Source organism: Strongylocentrotus purpuratus, unplaced genomic scaffold (assembly GCF_000002235.5).
Source record: "Strongylocentrotus purpuratus isolate Spur 01 unplaced genomic scaffold, Spur_5.0 spur5_scaffold_7, whole genome shotgun sequence".
Taxonomy (NCBI): Eukaryota; Metazoa; Echinodermata; class Echinoidea; order Camarodonta; family Strongylocentrotidae; genus Strongylocentrotus; species Strongylocentrotus purpuratus.
Window position 1 is genome coordinate 20,679,030 of NW_022145613.1, and position 16,623 is coordinate 20,695,652.

The 16,623-nt window shown below is 36.3% G+C and overlaps 1 long non-coding RNA gene across 1 annotated transcript; it reads right to left on the reverse strand.

The window, feature by feature from the left end:
• Positions 1 to 2,081: 2,081 nt before the first annotated feature.
• LOC105437375 lies at positions 2,082 to 5,369 on the reverse strand. The gene is made up of 4 exons (XR_004062122.1): positions 5,146 to 5,369; positions 3,917 to 4,235; positions 2,850 to 2,953; positions 2,082 to 2,642 (listed from the first exon to the last, which is right to left on the reverse strand). It is a non-coding gene; the product is annotated as an uncharacterized LOC105437375 (long non-coding RNA).
• Positions 5,370 to 16,623: the final 11,254 nt, after the last annotated feature.

The following is a 16,623-nucleotide window of genomic DNA, read 5'->3' on the forward strand; positions in this document are numbered from 1 at the left end:
ACGCGCGTAGCCTATAGCCTACAATGCACTCGAGGGAGCGTACTAGTACTACGCGTACGCGCGCGCACTGGATCTCCATGGTCACGTACGCGCCGTGCAATATAACTTTTTACTGCGCTTTTCCTGCACTCATTTCTGCAAAATCGTGCTTGCATCAAAAATTTGTCAATGCCATGTGACGCGTATTGACCAATCACGATGCTTAAAATACTAGAGCCATTTTATAAATATTTCTAAACTGTGTGTACTTGAACGAATGAATGCGCGCACGATCGATGATGCGCGCACGGTGACCAAGAAGGAGATCGTGATACCCGAGGTATCCGATACCCGACACGTCGGTTTGAAAAAGGATTCCATTGTCCTAAAAAAAACTAAAAATCAAACAAATGAGCTTCTGCAATGTTGACTTTGGACTAGTTATTTTGCATCAAGAAGGTATTTTTGATCGTTTTTAGTTTCTCTTTTAGTCATTTAAATCTTATTTAGAGCATTTGTATGATGTTCTGGAATTGTAGAATCTTGATTTTTGTATTATTTATTTTTCGTAAAGAACAATTCCACCTCGATTCAGACTTTTTCAGCAGTTTAACAATAAATCAAAGGGTAAAACAAAACAAAAAATCAGGTCATAACGTTCAATGGTTGCTTCGAAAGAGATTTGTTTGTGTCGAATATTTTAAATTGAAGTTATTAAATTTGCAGCACGAAATCCAGCTATAAAAAAGCCTATATCAGCTACCCTTGAAGATGGATGAGCTGTACTGAGCATGTGCAGTAGAAGCAGACTACATCTCCATGGTAGTTAAACCTTGGCTTAACTTTAAACCTGGGTTTTAGACTTAAACCTGGCTTTCAGAAACTGAAATGATACTTAGACCTGAAGTCTGGCTTAGTTAAACCCGGGTTTAAAGTTAAACCTAGGTTTAACTAAACCTGACTTCAGAATACGGGCCATAGGGTGGTATTCTCGAAAGCGGCCTAAGTTAAACCTGGCCTAAGTTAAACCGTGGTTTAGTTAGGCCAGGCTTAACTTAGGCCGCTGACCTAAGTCATTTTCATTTCTCGAAAGGTGGCCTAACTGATCCATGGTTTAAACCTGGCCTAACTTAGTCCATGGATTATTCACCATGGTTACGGTTTCTGCACATGCTCAGTACCGAAGCTGCGACGTCACAATGCACTAAGACAATGGATGCGCGCAGTGTGGAGAGGATGCATTGATCACCTCGACAACTTGAGCAATATGACGTCACAATGCACTAAGACAATGGGCTAAGACAATGGATGCGCGCAGTGTGGAGAGGATGCATCACCTCGACAACTTGAGCAATATGACGTCCAGGGACGGCGGAGCGACTTCCAAAGCGGGGGGCAGCACCAACAAAAAGGGCACTTGCTGGAATTGTATCATTGTTAAAAGGGAAATTATCAGAGGTGAAAAGGGTCACATATCGCACCTGAAAAGGGGCATTGAACATATTTTAAAAGGGGCACTTATGAGAATGAAAAAGAGGCACTTATAATAAAGGAAATGTGCATTTGTTGAAAGAAAAGGGGCACCGATAATTTTGTTAATAGGGGCACCTCTCAGATTTAAATAGGGCAATTATCAAAGGTGAAGGGGCACTTCTCAAAAGTGAAAAGGGGCACTTATTGCAAAGGAAATTGAAACTTGTCAAAGGAAAAGGGGCCCGTGTCAAAATTAAAGGAGCACTTATCAGAGGTGAAAAGGGGAAGGGGCACTTCACCTATGGAAAAAGGGGCACTTCTTACAAAGTTAAAAGGGAACTTTCCTATATAAAAAGGGGCATTTGAAAAAGGGGGCACTGTACCCCCCCCCCCCAACTCTTTCTTCCTATCTCCATCTCTCTCTCACACACATATACTATCTCACATCATTGTTTATTTCTCTCACCATTAAATTGTTCTTTCTCATTTGGTTCCCTTTCTCTTTTACTCTATCTCTCTCTCTCGCTCGCTCTCTGTTCTCTCACTGCTCTATTTCAAGACTTTTTCCATGTATAATTCGATGAACCCAACAGTATGCACACTTACAATCAAAAGATATGAAAGGAATATTGTATATAACATATCAACAATTATGTTCAATTTATTTATATTTCTTAAAACAGAAAAGATTGTAATTCACGATGAATACGATTATAAAATTGAAAGTCAAATATTAAGCTCCAATAGCCTCATAATCTGCTACTTAAAATTATTAGAATTAAATGTTATGTATTCGTTACACTAATTTCTCCCATTTTTTAAAAACAAAGCTTAGTCTACTTTTGAGCCATGTTTCTTTTGCAGGGAATCTGTTATATCATGACTTGCACTATATTATAAAATGCATTATAAAACATGATTTCTTAAATGATTCAAAATCACAATTTTTCTAGTGAAACAATGAACATCTGATGTACATAAAAACATCCTTATGAGTGATGGTTGCTTTGTGGTTCACACACACAACAAGGACATATCAATTTATCAATGGTTGCTTGTTTGTTACCATAGCTTCATGTTATGAGGATTATAATACACAGGTTTTGATCCCCATGCAGTCACAGTTACAGCAGATGGAGTCTGGTTCATTGAAGAGGCTAAGTAGAACTTCATAGTCCTTGCAAGTATGTCTGTTGAATGAAAAGAGAAAAGAATGAAAGGAAGCACATTGAAACCTATTTCTGTTAAACATTAAAAAGGTCTTGCATGTACATTGTGGTAAAAGTGGAGTGCATATTAATCAATTACATGAAAGTATTGATGGAAAAATGTGAATGAACAAATGCCATCCTTGAAGTACCTGGGCATACAAACAACAACTTATTCGTACAGCCTACCTGTCAGAAATTCAGCAGCTCAGTAGTTCTCCTTCCTCTCTCTGAATTTGTCTCAGTTATCAGGGAATTTGCCTTCATTTATTTTACTGAAGAAAAACATCATCCTGAAACAAAAATAAAAAGGTTTAGACCTCATTAAAATATCAAAGATCTACTCCATTGATAATTGGTCTCAGTTATAGTGTCAAAAATATTCTAACTTAAAAAAAAAACAACTTAAGGCGCCTTTCATGTAGGCAGTGACTAGGCACCCCCTCCCCACTCAGTTACTAGTAATCATTGATTTACAGAATGATTACCGGTATCTCTTTTAAAGTCAAGAACAAACATACACATTCTTGCAGTACTATCTCATAAATGTGCTTGCACCAAGTTGTACTTGCCATGTCATGGCCAAAGAAAGCCCTAAGTAGTTAAAGTCTATAGCGAAGTTAGTCCCTTTCCTGAAATCAAGTCTACATCTTACTTAGATAACGAGCCGACAGTTGGCCTAACCTAGATGTAAACGCAGCCTGGAATGGAGATTTTACAAGGCCCTAATCGTTAGAGCCCAACTTTTCCATTTCAGTTCAATCTAACATTAGACCAAAGATTGTCTTTGTTTATGTTATCTCCCAAAATGAGCTTCGTGAAAGGGGAAAAAGTAAAAATAAAATTTACTGCACTGTACTGTAGTCTGTAGGTCTCTAAGTCTTATTTGTTCCAGAATTGTTAGTGGTAGGTTTGAATTTTCTTCTGACCCAAATTTGAAAGTAGTTATTCAACTGTTGATTATTTGTGTCTTATTTTCAGATAGTTTCGCCCAAAAGTCTAGGCCAAGCTGTCACTGTCAGGAATGACTGGTAGCCAATCGAGCTGAAATATTAGCTCGTGCCCATGTAAAATGAATAAAAGTTTGAGTGTAGGTTGCACCTACATTTATCAGACAAAACAATTCTAAATCACTTCATAATGTACCTGTAGACACATCTCCAGATTCATAAATTCAGCAGATCTTTTTAATACAAATTGTATAAACATGATTTAGTTTACAAAATTTAGGCCACGGTAATTACAGCTTTACTCACCAGCAGACTTTCCAAGAAAATGGAGTATCTATTTTTTCCTGTTCAGGAAATAACTGGTGTTGGGCCAACTGGCTTGGAGATGCCTATGTGGGTGCAATCAATAGCACCGACAATATTAACGCCAGGGAAATGGCAGTATTTATACAATTCATGTTGGGTCTGCACTCTGCAGGGCTGCCTCTCTTGCTGAAGGAATTGTGATGTATTGCTCCCATCTCCTGGCAATGGCTATTGAGATGGACTTCACAAGGCTGGACACCATAGCTTGGGAGAGGCCTTTTTTTCTCCATCCCCATGCCATGCATCAATTGAAAAGAACCTGAAATAGCAGAAAATCAAGATGAAAAAATATGTTGATATTTGATAAGAAATTACAATTTCTCTGTAGACGTCTAGTTTACTATTAAGCCTAAACTACTGTAACATTATCAGCAAATGTAGACCTAGATCTATGTCAAAAAAAAGGAAGCTTCTGTCCATTTCCTTTCAATTTGTATTAGACCCTGTCTAGACTAGACTCTTATTGATGAAATTAAGATCTAGTCTAGATCTAGAGCCGGCTAGAGGTCTAGGTCTAGTAGGCCTAACATTTAAAAAAAAAATGTTTTCTTGGGGGTGGTTATGAAAATCATCATCATCCTGTAGGAAATGATCGCACCAACAGCCACAACTAGCACTGCAGCTCAGGCAGAGGTGATACCAGACCGAAATTTCTGTCTCTTTCGTTCGTTAGCCTCTGATTTGGGTAGGGTCGGCTCCTGAAAGAGAGGAGCCGACCAAATCAGAGGCTAACGAACGAAAGAGACAGCTAGATCTAGATTTAGGCCTAGTGCTAGTCCACTTTTAGGCAACAGCGTCTCGAAAATCCACTATAAAAGTAGTTTCTACGTCTAGCAATGATATTTTTAAGGTGATGTTAAGGTGGTATAAGCGTACGAAAGTACAATAGTGCCAAGAAAAAAATTACCCGGTAAGAAATTGCTCAATCTCAGGAAATGAAAATGTTAACCGACAATTAATTGCACGTATGGGACTGCTCTGCGAACACTGTGAACATTTACCAAGTTTCCCCCAAATTTATTCAGTTAAAAGCATTTTAGATTATCACCACTACAGCAACATGAAAGTAACAAAAATACTTTATTAGCTGGTGTAACTTTCATAAGCGCTTATCCATACAAAAGAGTGTAAATTGTTATCAAATATAGAAATTCAAATGCAAAACTTACCGTTCACTCTCCGCGGACAGTCGATTTAACGAAAAAGTGACGTCACGCGAAGTTAAGGCCGAACTATGACGTATTTTAAACCTGCCCTCTGAGCGGCCTAAAGTTAGGCCGAACTATGACGTATTTAAGCCTGGCTTATCTTTAGGCCACCTTCGAGAATAGCAAAAAAAGATAGTCCATGGTTTAAACCAGGTTTAGGCCACTGATTTAACTTAGGCCGCTTTCGAGAATACCACCCATAGAATTGAATCCAATAGAGACCATTCAGACCATCAGAAACCAATAGAAACCAATAGAAATAGAAACCAATAGGACCAATAGAAACCAATAGGACCAATATAAACCAATAAGACCTATAGAAACCAATAGGACCAATAGGACCAATAGAAACCAATAGGACCAATAGAAACCAATAAGACCAATAGAAACCAATAGAACCGATAGGACCAATAGAAAACCAACGGTTAATGGAAAAAATAATCAGCTAATAATAGGAGGTGATTTCAACACGATCAGCAATTTTAACCTGGATTACATGGGAACAGGTAAACGAAAGGTTCTCTCCAAATTTGGTAGACTCTTTGAAAATTTTGTGGATAGATTAAATTTGATTGATATTTGGAGAGTGCGAAATGGAATGAAAAAGCCATTTACGTGCAGACAAATCAATCCTTTTATGCAAAGTCGACTTGATAATTGGTTTGTATTCGAAAAACTAGATGAATATCAAAATGCAATATAATATCATCTATAGCTCCTGCAAATTTAATCATTCAGCTGTACAACTAAACTTTTTTAATTTACCTTCGAATGATATCAAATACAAGGGATCTTATTGGAAATTTAATAATAGTTTATGTAAAGATGAAAAGTTCATCGTGTTAATGAAAACCGCAATCTTTGAACTGAAAGAGGACTATAAAACAGAATTAGAAAGTAAAAGAATTTTATGGGATTTTTTGAAAATGAAAATAAACAGTTTTATCAGAAAATATTCAAAAGAAAAAGCTCAGAAAGGAAAAAATTGGGAATCTATAGAAATAGAAATACTCTCCCTTGAAGAAGATCTTTTGAAAGCAGTAATGAGAAGATTGCATCTTTAGAACTGAAACGAAGAGAATTAAAAGCATGCTATGATTATATTAATGAAGGACTTAAAATTCGTTCTAGAGCATCGTACTATGAAAGAGGAGAAACAAATACTAATTACTTTAACCAATTAATGGAATCAAATAAGAGAAAAACAGTAATCAGAAAACTAATGATAAATGAAGAGAAAATAAGTTTTGATCAGAGAGATATAATTAAAGAAATACACAAGTTTTATAGCAAACTATATGCGCATCCAGACTCTAAGGCATGGGTGTCGATCCAGGGGGGGGGGGGGGGATGGGGGGATATATCCCCCCAATATTTCAGGTGGGGGGATGGCCTATATACATTCACCCCCCCCCCCCCATAATTCACCATCAAACAAAAAAAATGAAGAGAAAAATTAATGATGAGAGCCCGATGAGAGTAGTTAATGGTTATTACTCGCAAGATGACCATCAATATACACATTTTGCTATCTCATTTTCATAATACATTCGTAAATGAGACAACCGTATATGAGACAAGAATAAATTGAATTCTCGCTCATATGGCTTCATCAGGAATTGATCAATTTATTCAATTTATTCAATCAACAGCATCATAGAAATGCAGTGCGCCAAATGCAAAGCCGCAGTGTTAAAAAGCCATTTAAAATTTTTTTTTTTTTTTAAATGATATTTTATTTCCTTCCTCATAATTTCACATAACAAGAAATTCACATAACAAGAAATTATCAAAATTAAGCAATATAAAACAAGATCTTTGATACAAGACATTTCATGAGTTACATCAATCAATGAACATAGAAAAAAAAAAAGGGAAAAAAAATTCTTGCATGTAACAGTGTATAATCAAAATAACCGTAGAGGAAGGTTTAAAGTGTAGATTTTGTTGTTTTAAATGATATTTTATTTCCTTCCTCATAATTTCACATAGCAAGAAATTTACATAACAAGAAATTATCAAGATAAGCAATATACAACAAGTTCTTTGATACAAGACATATCATAAGTTATATTAATCAATTAACATAAAGGGGAAAAAAAGGGGAAAAAAAGAAAAAAAGTCTTGCATGTATCAGTGTATAATCAAAATAACAGTAGAGGAAGGTTTGAAGTTACATATTACCATCCTATCACAACACTCTCACACCCCCCCCCCCCTCTAGCCCACCCACACCACACCCCCTTTCACACACATAAACAACCATACAAACACAAACACACACTGCATGCAACCTGTTCCCTCAACTCACATCACACAGACTCTTCACCCCCCCCCCCCCCCCCACTAGCCCACCCATCTCACACACCCTTCACGCCGACACACACGCTGCATGCAACCTGTTCCGGTTTGTCCACCCGTACACGAGAGAGAATTAATAATACTACTAATAATAATAATACCCACATAATACCCACGTCCATTAAGGTAAAAATGCATCGATTTGTTCCCATTTCTGTAAGTGCATCCCCAGTTTCCCCTTTTTGAAGGCTAGTTTGTATTCCTCGTCTCTGTAATTTTTAAGCATATGTACTGTTTTCTGTACAGATGGCAAAGTTCCTTCTTTTCTAGAAATAAAAATGATATACTTTACTAAAAATATGATACAATTTATTACAAATATTCTAGTAGTATTTCCGGATATTCCCATAAATATGGGTTTCCAATCATCAATGTCAATTTCGATTAAATGTAACTTTTGAATTACCTCCTGCCATAATCTTTTAACTTTAAGACAATCTAAAAATAAATGTTGGTATGTCTCTACTTCTAGTCCACAAAAGGAACAAAAATGGTCGGACTCAAAACCAAATTTAAAGAGCTCTCTTTTCGTATATACAGCCCCTTGTAATTGTTTGTATTGAAACTCTCTATGTATATTACAAAGCATTGCACCTTTCATCCTTGTGAATGTTTCTTTCAACTCCGTCATTCCAAGATCAAATTGACAGTTGCCATCTGTAACATGTAATGTATACTCTTTTTGAAGGTCTTCAATGAAGTAATCATATAACCGCCTAGATTTTATATCACATAGTTTCTGTAAACGTCCATATATCATCAATTCTATTTCAAAATTTTCAATGTCCACTTCCATAAAATCACTTTGTATCCATTCGTTTCTGATTGCTGAAAAGATCTTTTGAATTCTAAGCAAGCTTTTAGTTGCAAAACCCAAATTTAAAAAATGTAAGATCGGTTTTAAATGACCTCTGACAATTATATCTGATGCTTGAAGTATACCTTTCTGAAATAGTTCGACATCAAAAAATGTTTTATTGCTGAGACATATACACTTATTGCTAAATATAATCGGATTATTCTTATTTTCTCCAAAGTGTCTGCATTTATCTAATTCTTGCCATGCCTTCAACATGTCTTTATAAAAAGATGGTATACCCTTCAAGTCCATTTTATTTATATCATAATTACAAAGAAATATAATTCGACCCCCCAGTGATCTGAAAAAGTGGTCAAAGGTTACTTTCCAACCTGAATACTTTTCTCCATAGAGCAACCGTTTGATCCACATTATTCTCTGAGTCTTGATAAATATCTTAAAATCCGTTACTCTGAGTCCCCCAGCGCAGTAATCTTGATATAATATTTTCCGTTTTATTCTGTCTCTCCCTCCCCAAATAAAATTAAAAGAAATCTTTTCGATTTCTTCAAAAATGTTTTGTGGGACTGTCATAAGAGACGAAACATAATTTAGTTTTGAAAATACATATATCTTCAACAATTTAATTTTGCCAAACATCGTTAAATCTCGTTGCTTCCACCAACCGATTAGTCTTTTGATTTTGCTCAAAATTTCCTTATAGTTCAAATCATCTTTTATTTTGGAATGACGTGCGAAATATACCCCTAGGATCTTTATATGTTGTACCCTATGTCCAAAAAAGGGTAAACCCGGCCTATCACTTTCCTCTCCTAACCACATAAAATTTGTCTTATCCATATTTATCTTCAATCCACTTATTTTTTCAAAGTTTTTGAAAACTTTCTTCACTTTATTAATTGAATCCATATCTTTTAAAAACAATGTAATATCATCTGCATACAAAACTTGCTTTATTTCTTTATTCCCGAATCCTACCCCTTTAATGCTCTCATCTTTCCTAATATAACGAGCTAGTAATTCGATAACTATTACAAATAAATATGGAGATAGGGGGTCACCTTGTCTTACCCCTCTATTAATTCCAAAATATCCTGTTGAGTGTCCACTGTTCATCACGGAACTGCTAACATTAGTGTAGAGGGTTTTAACCCAAGAACACAAAACTTTACCAAACCCAAACTGTTCCAAAGCTTTAGATAAAAGTTTATGGGAAATGCAATCGAAAGCCTTTTCAAAATCTACGGCAATTAAAAAGCCTACAGGTTGATACAAGGACTGAAAGAATGTATCATCAATTAACCGAACCGCTTCCCCAATATTCCGATCTTTAACATAGCCCACCTGATCGTAATGAATAATATCCTCCAATACCTCCTTTACCCTTGTAGCTAATACTTTCGACAATATTTTATAATCTACATTTAAGAGAGTAATTGGCCTATAGTTTTTCATGTACAAAGGGTCTTTGCCTTCTTTCTCAATTAGTGTAATTACCCCCTGTCTCTGTGAGTTTGATAACATTTTTGTTTCAAAACTTTCATTAAAAGCCTCCACTATTGTTTTCCCTAAAATTGGCCAGAACGTGAAATAAAACTCAGTCAAGAAGCCGTCATTGCCTGGTGATTTGTTCCATTTCATTTCCTTTACTGCCTGATAGCATTCTGCCAGTGTTATTTTGCTTTCACAATACTCTTTATTTTCTTTACTTAATTTGGGTAATTCATTTAAGAACATATTTTCAATATCCTCTGTAATTTCACCATTTTTACATGCATATAAATTCTCGTAAAACTCCCTGATAATCTTCAAAATCCCTTTGCCATCCCTCACAGTTTCCTTATTTTCATTATATATCTCCTTAATCACACTTTTCCTTTTATTTGACTTTAGTAATTGTTCAAAAAACTTTGAATTTTTTTCTCCTTCTTCAGACCATTCTGTCCTTGAACGGACTTTTAACCCTTGACGTGAATAGTCGAAAAGCTTCTCTAATTCCATTTTGTTCATGTCAATTTCATCCTGAATACTTTTATGACAATTAATGTTGATCGTCAATCGATATTCCAGGTCTTTAATTTCTTTTTCCAATTTTTCCATGTGGACTCTTCTGAGTTTTGCTCTTTCACGGGAGAATTTCATTATATATTCTCTTAATTTCAATTTCATAAAATCCCAAAATTTAATTTTGCTCGTTATTTGATTCCGCCAAGTTTCCTCTATTTCAGAAATCTTCTTTTTTACCCCATCTACAAAATCTTTTTCATTACATAGACTACTATTAAACTTCCAATACGATTTCCCATAAACAAAACTATCGACTAAATTGTTAAATTCTATTCTAACTCCAGCATGGTCAGGTGTAATGGAAGGCAAAATTTCAGACTTTCTTATCAACTTGTCTACTTTCGAAGAAATGAAGATATAATCCAATCTACTCTGAACTAATGGCTGCTTCTGTCTGAAAGTGAATTCTTTCTTATTAGGATGACGTTTACGCCACACGTCAATTAAATCAAGCTTATCTAGAAAGTCTAATAATGAGTCCCTATATTTGCTTTTCGAAATATTACTTGCAGCCATGTAATCCAAATTATGATTCATAATAACATTGAAGTCTCCTCCAATTATCAAGGAATATTCTTGACTAAATACAGAACAAATTATTTTATTTAGATCAGACAGAAAATCACATTGGGCGTTTTCTTTATTCCTTGTGGGAAAGTACACGCTTCCTAATATTAGCTTTTCGCCTTGACATTTGCCTTTAATGATGACGTATCTTCCCCCTTCGTCAATTAAGGTTTTTTCCACCACAAAAGTAATACCTGGTTTAAACATTACAATAACCCCCCCTACTGTGGTTACTCCCGTGGCTAAAAAACATTGAGCCTTCCCAATCACCCTTCCAACTGTATTCAATGTCTTCTGTGCTAAAGGTTTCCTGCAAGAATATCATATTTGCCGACATTTTGCACCACTGAAAAATCTTCTTTCTTTTGACTCTATCTCTCAGTCCTCTGACATTAACTGAGAGTAATTTTAAATTAACCGACATCGAGAACTATGAATCTATACCAGTAACAAAGAACCTTTAGAAATGTACATAGTGGTGACAGTTTCACAGTAGATGGGAAGCTTGATGCATTTCCAACTCTAGGAAAAACAAACACTTTCAAGTTAGATTGCAAATTAAACAAGTACAGGCAGACATCGGAACCGGAAAACATACCACACATACCATCACCCAACCCTTCAACACTATCAACCACATTCATACACATAAGCATAATATATGCTGTCATGTTCGAAACCCCTCCCATCACTTATTCTAAATCATGGCGTGGCAGCCTTTTAAACAAAGTATTAATACAGTCTTCTTATTACTGTGACAAAAAAAAAACCAACACCGAAAATAAAACAGAGCAATTTATCATAACTCCAGACGATATAACTTGACCTCATAATTAACGGATTCAGATAATGTGTAACTAATGATACTTTCGCCCCAGGCTCAAACGGCTATATATAATATTTTAAAATAAAAAAACGTAATAAACGAACGTAATAAATAAACCCCGTGCATACTTTAAGCTTCAACAGCTTGTACCCCACCAAATGGCTTTTGATACCATTATAAACTTTACAGTATATAAGGAGATTCTTCCCCTCCCATCTTTTTATTCTATTTTTATTTTAAGAAAACGAATTAATTAACTTCTGAACTATTCCTCTTCTTTTTTTCTTTCTTTTTTTACTGTTAACAACCGGCTTAAGGTAATCGTAAAAGGGCATTATTTATTTTCCCCTTTTAATTTCTCTCAAAGCAGAGTCTAGATATAAAATGTATAGTTAATTTAAAGACCTCGCTGGTGTCTAAGACCGGCTGGGGACGAGACTTTTCTAAATAAAAGAACAACGTCCCACCCACCTGCCGTCATAGACAGTGGCCACAAGCAGCCGGTGACGAGATCTAAAGAGCCACTCTCGTCCTCCAGCTCTCGCAGGTCAATCATAGATGAAAAAGTATCTCGTCCAAATCATTTATGCTTTCCAAAAATATTTCTATTCATCAGCTGTGCTTCACCAGGCATTAACGTTAATCCTCCTGCTAATATTGTAAGATTACATGGATATTTACTATTAAAGGGGGGGGGGGGGGGAGAGCAGAAACAAATCGAAGATTATGTTGTATATTTCAGGTGCCATTTGTCTCGATCAACTGAAGTGTCTAGGACCAGCTGGGGACGAGACTTGTCTCAAAACACGTCCCGCCCTCCTGCCGCCGCAAAGACCATTCAGCCAATCAGCATGTCCGGCGTTGGTGACCACGAGAAGCCGGTGACGAAAAGAACAAAAGAAACACTTTCGCCCTCCAGCTCTCGCTGACCAATCATAGCTGAGGAAGCCTCTCACGTGTTCATGGCTATTGAATAGTTGGATTAATTACTTTGCTTACCAAATGGAAAGGAAAGACAAATGCGATGTACAGGTATGTATGTAAGTTATCCACACACACACACATGCACACCACACCACTCCCCCTCTCCATTTGTAAATATCTTTAAAAGGAACCTGTTCTATAATTTGCGTTGTACAGTGTTCACATTCCTCTAATAACACATTTTAAAGATTAAGTAACAAGCTAGACATCTCATGGAATGCAATAAGGCAAACCTATGCCTATATTAGTACAAATTGTCGGGTACTATTTTCTCTTTACATTCATGAGTTTTGACTGGTGCTTTAAATTGCATGGTACTTCCAACCAGATTACATCTCATGGAATGTCGCAAGGCTTACATTCTTGAGTCTTAAAATCTATACCTCCAAGTACGATATGGCGGGGAATTTTTTTTCTTCACTTTACATTCCTGAATTTTCGACGTTTGGAGAATTCGTTAATGCAAAAACAAAAGTTCTCACAACATTTCTTTTCCAAAATACACATATCCAGGGATTGAACTTTAATATAATATAATTACAGTTTTTGTAAGTATATTTCCAGCTGGAGTAAAATACATCTCTAAACCCACCAAGGTTGCATAGATTTCCACTCAATGATGGAGACTATAGGCCTAGGGAGTAATAACCTCTTCCTTCCGTTAACTGACTACATTCTCAGATCCATACCTCAATTGTTGATGAGGCGTTCCTACTCCCCCATAGCTTTAAAATGTATACGCAGTTCAAAAGAGACATTTTCATCTTAGGTTCACAAAGTGTGTTCAGATCTTCTTTTCATTATCTGTTACATAACCATTATAATTACCATTTTCTTTCAACGTTCAATGAACACACTTCTCACAACATCAAGGGAATGTCAACGCCCCTTTCTCAATATCAAAGTGAATTTTCCTTCCCAAACGTAGCCCCAGTAAGTTAAAGGCACCACAATAATATGAATGCGTATTTTTATATATCAAGAAATAAGGAGTACAATCCATCTTCGTAAGGAGTTGATAATCCCTCAAATTGCATGAACTGTTAGGCACGGCCTTTTGTCCCTCAAAATGCTGCCCCTGACGTCACTATATGTTATTCATTTATGTGACTGGTGCTTTAAATTACGGTACATGTACTTTCAACCAGATTACATCTCATGGAATGTCACAATGAAGGCTTAAATTCTTGATTCGTAAAATCTATACATACAAATACAATATGGCGGGAAATGTTTTCACTTTACATTCCTGAATATTTTACCGTTTGGAAAATGTATTTATGCAAAACAAAAGTTCTCACAACAGTTCTTTTCCAAAATAAACATGTTCAGGGATGGTACTTTAAATATAATTACAGTTTTTGTACTGCATACTTCCAGCAGGAGTTAAATACATCTCTAAACACCCCCATGTTGCATATGATTTCCACTCAGTGATGTAGACTAAGGGGAAGTAATGACCTCTTACTTTACCCTGACTTCATTCTCAGATCCCTATAGCTCATTTGTTGATGAGGCATTCCTACTCACCCATATCTTTAAATTGTATACGCAGTTCAAAAGAGACATTTTCATCTTAGGTTCACAGGTGTGTTCAAATTCTCATTTTCATTATCTGTTACATAATCCATTATAATTACCATTTTCTTTCAACGTTTAATAAACACACTTCTCACAACATCAAGGGAATGTCAACGCCCCTTTCTCAATAGCAAAGTGAATTTTCCTTCCCAATCTTAGCCCCAGTAAATAATGGTACCACAATATTTTCATCGTTTTCAAATGTGAATGCGTATTTTTATATGAAAAGAAATAAGGAATATAATAGATTTTTATGGGAAGTTGACATTCCCTCAAATTGAAATTACCAAACAAATTATATACCGGCAGATATAAAAAATAAAAAAATTAAAAATTAAAAAAACTTGCTTTTCATTTCTTCCTTTTACCCCAGACGGACAATTGACACAAGAATTTCCAAGATAAAAAAAAAAAAAAAAAAAAAAAGACTCAGAAACATGCTAGTATCAGTTTACCCAGTAAAAACATACTGAGTGCAGAGGAAGGGTCAATACCTTACATGTAAACAAAATAACATATTTGGCAAAAAAAAGGAAAGAAGGATTTCCTCTCCCTCTTTTCTTTCATTTTCCTTCACTCGGCTCCTATGTTTGCAAATTCCACCCTACTTTATAAAGCTTCACCTTATGATTTCCCATGAAATTAAAGCACAGCTAATTGAATAGCTCATTTTTCCTTGTGATTTCCCATGAAATTAAAGCATAGCTTGAATAAAACAAAAAAACACTTCCTTTAAACATGTTAAAGTCATAGCAATACCTCATCGTGTTTTCTTAGTCACTTGTCTCTTTTAAGTTTTATTTTCTTACAGTTCTTTATCATGCTTATTCTTTTTTTTTTTTTTTCTTTCTGGTATACATTTACCTCCATCGTTTCTCATCCAGCGGTGTTACTCTTATCGTTTGTAGTATCTGTTCCCTGCTTCTCCTCTTGGTTATTGACGAACCATACAGTCCTCAACAGCTGGAGTTATGTCCCTTCTTTAAAGATTACCGCTCATGATGTTTGCCTCACCTTGTCCCAATCACAGGACTGGATGAAAATCATACACATGGCTCCTATGTTTACAAATTCAAGCACACTTTATAGAGCTTCACCTTATGATTTCCCACGAAATTAAAGCAGAGCTTGAATAGCTCGTTTTTCCACTCGTTCACTCATCAGTTGTATACGATGATCTGGGAAAACTGGATACCTAACAAACCAGACAAATTAAAATCCGCACTTTCCATGGTTTTGTATACTATCAAACGCAGCAATAACAAATTATTGATTCCATGAAAGACCTACTTTCTCTGAATGTTTTCGGCTTGAATGGTGTCGTAACATTAACGCTGCACTTTCATGATGATCCTTTATGATTTTGTCGTTATTCACAATTCCATTAAATCATCAAAATAATTATAACTCCATGGCACCGGTCTCTCCCGCCACCTCTGTATCTCCCTTTAAGGCTCCCGCTGTAGCTCCCTCAGTGAAACTCGCTATGGCTGACACGGTGACTCCCGCTGTAGCTCCCGCCATAGCACTCAATGTCGGGATCTTCGTTAACGGTAGCTTCCTTCTTGCTGGCGTTCGAGGTTCCCTTGCTGGCGCTCGAAATTCCCTTGCATCTCCCGGACAAAGGCTTCTTGCTGATTTGGAGGCATATACACTTTGTCGATAAAAAGTTTTGCGGGATCAGCCCGCGAGAAAAAGGCTAACTTCCCGACTCGTCTCGCGGCTTTCATAGCAGCAATTTGAGGTTGCCGCGCCTCTCGTACTCTCTTTGGCATATCTTCGGATAATATACATGGTTGTTCCTTTTAAGTTTTTAGCATGTTGCTGCACTAACACTCTATCCGCGTACCTCACGAAACGGGCTTTGATGGCTCTTGGTCTCCCTCTCGCCCCAGCATTCCCGAAAAGGCGATGTACTCGCTGGTATTCTATCTTGTCGGCAAGTTCGACGGGAATCTGAAGCTGTTCAACATGCAGATCCCGAAGGACCTGCTTAACATTCTCATTCTGCACCTCTGGAATTCCAGTATAAATCAAGTTCTCCCTGGCTACATAAGCACTTAACTTATCAATCTCATCTTGAAGTAATTTATCCTTTAAACTTAGCTCCTTCTCTACGCGGTCCACTTTTCCCTTCGCTTCCTGTACTTCTTTGCTTTGAAATTCAGCAGCTTCCTTTAATCCATTTATCGTTACTTCTAAATTTCTCATCCTCTGTCCAAAAATTTATTCC